The sequence below is a fragment of the Danio rerio genome, chromosome 23 (genome assembly GCF_052040795.2).
Source record: "Danio rerio strain M-AB ecotype USA chromosome 23, GRCz13ab, whole genome shotgun sequence".
NCBI lineage: Eukaryota > Metazoa > Chordata > Actinopteri > Cypriniformes > Danionidae > Danio > Danio rerio.
In genome coordinates, this window is record NC_141043.1 from 12,379,537 (window position 1) to 12,385,536 (window position 6,000).

The window sequence follows — 6,000 nt, forward strand, 5'->3', positions numbered from 1 at the left end:
TTTTAAAAATGTGGCACTTCTTTTGATAACAAATTTTAAAAATCAGCACTCATGATTCTGCACTGTAAACAGACTTCAATGAACAAGCACACTTTGAAGACCAATCACTCTGGCTGCATCCGAACTACTCAGTAGGTACTACATTTGAATTTCTGTTTACTACACAACCGTTCAATTCAATTCATATTTATTTCTATAGCGCTTTTACTATGTAGAGTTTGTCAAAGCAGCTTAACATAGAAGCTTATAGAAGATTGAAACAGTGTTAGTCGAGTTTTCAGCGTTGAAGTTCAGCTTCAGTGTGGTTTAATATTCACTTCTGAATGTCCAAACACTAAAGAGCAAATTCATCGATGTGCAGCTCCACAAGTCCGAAACAATGCAAGCCAGTGGGGACAGCGGCGAGGAACAATCTTCACCAATTGACGAAAGTGAAGGAAGAAACCAGGCTCAGATGGGCATGACCATTCCTCCTCTGGCCAAACTTCTTGTTCAGAGCTCCAGTCTAAGTGACGGAGGCTGGAGAACCCTGAACGTCCATCATGGAAAAGCTGCAAGTGGGAGAGGTAACCGGCTGGTGTATAGGCTGGCCTTTTAGGATCAATGCAAAGACTCATCTGTCACTGAGGTCTTACAGGATTCATGCTCTCCACTCCAGTATTTTTTATAAAGCATCAATGCGAGTACTTTAAATGGAATTCGGACTTATTACATCCGCCATTAGTCATTATTGCGTGACCTACCTGTGTCAGTTGTATCTTTTCACACCCATTCATGAACTCTCGTGTGTGGCATCATGGGATAGCATAGCATCTATTGAATGCACACTTCAGAATCTCACTGGAAGTAGTAGGTCATCCTGGGTACATCTCACATACCGTTTTTTAAATACTAGAAAATTCGTAAATTCAGACATACTCAGCTTGCTATACTATATAGCATACTATATAGTATACTATATAGTATGAAACTATGCAAGTTAGATGCAGTGTCATGGATATATAAAAAAAGGAGGCCATTGAAATTGGTTAGGGCACCCACTACTTCAATTATTAGTATATAAGGCACACCTGCGAGATGCAATCTCTGCAAATTCTGTTTCTGTTAGCAGTGGGGAAAGGGAAGGCGCTTTGCACTTCACTGAGCATAATCTCCACACACACCCATCAAGAAGCGGTCCAATATAGAGCACATTTTCTCTGAAAATCTTCAGATTATGCAGGCCATGTGTTCCTGGATTTGGTGGTTTCTTAACTTGGGTTGACTGTCACAATCTCTGTGCTACATGTCTGAGGGTCCTGCATGTGGTGCAGAGCTTGTGAGTAGCACATGCCCTTATTGCGGGGGTATCTGTGGGGGCTCTTATTGCGGGGGCTGTTCTATGATTGCAGCTCATGCTATTACAAGCCCCTTCTGTTGTTACCCACAAAAAGGTTAACACTCAGAGAGTCCTGAGGACTACAGCTGAAGCTAATCCACTGGGCATAACACCATGGAACTCTCGCTTTGAGCATGATAGTTGTGATTTCCTGGGATCCCACCACGACTGCGGGAAATAAAAATTCTGGCCTTTGTGGAACAAAAGACAGAGGGGGGTGGAAGGTAAACCCTCTTTTCTGCTAGTGGTGCACAACGAGTTCACATAGACATGCAGAGCATCTTTTACTGCCCGAGCCTAAAGTTTCTTTCCAAGACTTCTTGGAAGAAAAGGAGCAGCTCAGTGTAGAGAGCCTATCTTCTACCTTCAGTCATTACAGGAAGGCAATGAAAATAATATAAAATCATGCAAATTTTACACAAGGAAACCCCTCTCTAAACACTAAGAATGTGGATAAGAATAAAAAAAGAAAAGTTGGTGTTACTGAGGGAGAGAGTCTTTAATTGAAACCGTAGAATGTAGAGACGCAATTGTAATTGAAATCTAGAGATGTAGACAGATTAAGTCAACAAAGACTCATCAGGGACTCTGTACCCTGATGTACTTTTTTGAGAACCAACAAATATGTGCTTTTGGGTATATACTGTATTGCTGCATTTTATGTGTAAAACCAACTAGAGCTGCACAATATATCGTTTCAGCATCGATATCGCAATGTGATTATTCGCAATAATCACACCGTGAGTATACGCAATGTTGAGTCTGGATTACAATTCATCATTTCTTAATTTTTGCATTTATTAATAATTGTTCAAAGTGTTAAAGTGCTACCAATTCTTTATAAAAAGAAAAAAGTAAAGAAGCCGAATGGAGGAGGCTCGCTCTTTGACCTTTTGCAGATGGTCTGTTTCCTGGCTAGTGAAGCGTTCCGTTTTTCCACTTACAAAGTTTGTCATGTAAATAGCAAATGCACCATGGCGTGATGCAACCCAATCTTAAAGGGAATGGGAGATGAGACTCTGATTAGATTAATCCATGATATGCTCAAAACACATCCATAACTCATTAAGAGAATAATCACAACCCTGTTAGACCATGCGCTGCAGCTCAAACCATATTTTTATGTCCTTAAAATAGCAAAAGTGGATTCGATTACGCCCTTAATGCTTTTGCACCATGGACTTGAGACTTTGCGCCTAAATCGTTAAAATAGAGCCCATTATGTTCATTAATGTTTAGAGCACCCTCTGGTGGATTTATGAGAAATAGCACAAATGAGGAAGCACGCCTCAGTAACGTATTCGAGATTTACAAAAATGTACTTGGCACCCTCTAGTGGATTTATGGAAACAAAAACTGCAAGAAAATGTAGTTCAGGGAACATTTGTCGGTTATCAAAAATGTAGTCCTGGGTGTATATTTTCAATAAGTCTGGGTTGGATTAAGTGTAATAAAAACTTAAAGGCCATCTGGCATGAAAAAAAAAGTTTTTGCCTGTGGTGTCTTGCCTTAAGAGAGGCTTGCATTGAACACCATTGCAGCTTATTATCACTTATAATTTGTTATATTTAAGCTATTTAATTTGCTCTGGTGTTAATTGCAATAGTAAAAGCTTTTATTTAATTATAATTACCTAATTAACTGTTTACCCACTTTTTGGGCAAAAAAATGTAAATAACTTTACAGTACATTGTATTTATAAAAGACCTGTCCTCAAATTAAGTGTTTGCTAAAATGTGAATATAAATGGATATTTTCTGTAGGCAAATATGTTCTAAGTACAAGGAACATACATTTTATTTCTGTTTGCGCATAATATAAATGTAAAATCCTCTTCGTATGGTACATTACATGGCATGACACAATCGCCTGTGTGATTTAATGTTATGTACAGTTTTTGATGATCATTCATTTTATAAAATGTATCATATAAATGCTATTTTTTTATTTAAAATGTTATTTATTTGCGGTCTGTTTCAGCACTGGCTTGTTTAACCGTGATTTCACCTTCCACTCTTCTGTTTTTCATGTGCCACTTTTGTACATAGATTTTTCACAAAGCAATTGGACTGTCTTGTCCAAATCATTCACAATATGCCAAGTTGTTTAGTTTTAGAAATTGTGTGTCTTGCATTAAGCATCTCCTAACAAACATCAGATTGTCACAGTGTGTCAGTAATGGAGACCTCACAGACGTTTTTACAACATGCCACCAAAACCAAAACGTTTCAACCGCTACGATTCTTAGAGATGCTGGATGAAATATAGTTTTTTTCCTGATCAATTATAATCATAGAAAAGAATGTACTGATGGTTTCCTGTGACATTCTGTTGACATTTTATTCATGAACAAAAACATCTGCTTGTGTGCAGATGTAAGATTGTGCATAACATTTCATCTTTGTTTATTGTCTAGTTCTGTGTGTGAGGCCAGCTGCTATGGGCTGTTGTGGCTTTACTAAGTTAATGTTTTTGGGTCCAATAAAAAATGTCCCTTAGTTTGTATAAATGAAAAACATACAATGGCAGTATACACCTAAATAAACAACTTATATATTAAAAAATAATAAATAAATTTTTACGTTTTATTTATTTTGCACGATGTATTTAATTTAACAATATAGACTCATTCTGAAAATGTAGCCCTATAAACATTTCTGGAGACCGCAAATTATGTAGCCAGAAGTACGTATGGCTGCATTTTATTTTTAAAATGAATGCTACGATGCCGTATGATGCCATTCCTTTTAGCTCTTACCAGCAGAACTCTGTATGGCTGGCGTACCCGCTGTTACCAATTTGTCCATTAGCTCGTCATGTATGCAGTGAACTTGAGACACAAAGATAACAATGTTCAAATCTGAAGAACGGTTCCAAAAAGGAGGTAAGACAAAAACAGAAGCCAAAAAATAAAACAAGTAATGCCTAGTTCACACTAGAGGATTTTAAGCCTGATTTGAGCCCGATTTGGAAGTTAACGAGCTCGCCGACAGATCGGGCTGTGATCGGGAAGAAATCTGCGGGTGCTCGGTGCTCGCCGCTCTTTATGTGTGAACTAATGAACAACGCATCAACGAGGCTCGCTGACGCGTCGCCGACACCTCGCAGACGGAAATCCAACATTTAGCATGCTAAATATTCCAGAGCAGTCGGCCGACTCAACCCCACGTGTGGTCAGATGTAGTGACAAGCTGCAGCCAATGAGAGAGCATATCAGCATGAGCTGAATGCCTGTGTGTTAAGGAGCCCAGCAGAAACATCTGTAATTGGTCAGAATGGGCATCGGTGCACTGGCTTCATTCTGTGTTAACACAGACATGAGAGTAGGCTATATTAACAGTGGAACTAGAATTCTATAACTATTAGAATTACCATACTGCTCATTCTGACCGTTCTCATATAAAACGCCATATTGTCACAACATATTTACATTCATAGCTATTATTGAGATATTAAAATTAAGCTTTGAATGTCTGGCATCATATTTAATGGCACCATTACCCTAAAAATATAATCTTTTTTTTTGGTAATACAGCCTATAAATATGTAGTTAAGATACTAGAACACTTAAAGGTCTTGGCTTTCATTTTCACTTTCAAACAGGAGCTATTCGGCACAGAATATGCTGTTTTGAAAGATATCTGAAGTAAATTGATGTTTTTGCCATCAGAAAGTTTTGTTTATGTTAGCAAGAAGTTGCAAGGCAAGAAAATGTACACATATTTAAAGTCACAGCGAAAAGTATCAGACATGCATGCAGTCATTTTAACCAATATGGTAATTTAAGGCAGAAATGCTCAGTTCTTTACTGTTTTGTTATAAAAAAATGACAATGTCAGAAAGAAATACACTGATAGTTAGAATATGGCAGGGTGTTATTTGTTAGTTTTATTTCAAATAGATATAAACTCTAGACTCTAACTCTAAAAGATATAGACTCCTCCCTCAAAATTTCATTGGCTGTGGTTTGGTAGCTTGAATGAGCTACCAAATGAGTTGGGGAATGAGTTGTTTTCAGATCATGTAGTGTGTGACATCCCCTCTTGTGGATCATTCACAGAGTGTTGCGTAGTGTGAACACCACAGAGATTAAAAGACACAAAGTCAAGTCATGTAGTGTGAACGGCACAGCGATCTGCTGATGTTTAAAATCCTGTAGTGTGAACTAGGCTTAAATAACAGGGTGAGAATGTGGTAAAATCTGAAAATGTGATTAAAAAAAAAAAAAAGTTAGGCGAGGGCTTTTCTTTTTTTCAATTACTTTTTGAAACTATCAGTGCTTTTGAAAACACTATGGGCCCTATCATACACCCGGCACAGTGGGGCCCAAGGCGTGGCGCAGTAGTCTTTTTTTCGTAGTTTCAGCTTGGCGCAAGAGTCGTTTTGAGGCATTGCGCTCCGCTGTTTAAATAGCAAATGCATTAGCGCTCATTTTTGCGCCCATAGGCGTTCTGGTCTAAAAAGGAAGGCGTTCTGAGGCGGACCGCTGGCGCGTTGCTATTTTAGGAATCTATAATAGATTTTTCATTAGACCAAAACAAACCCGGTCTAAACTCCGGCGCAGAGTTGCGCCTCGCTTACGCACTGCTTAATACGCACAAGAGAGCAATAGGCAAATATCT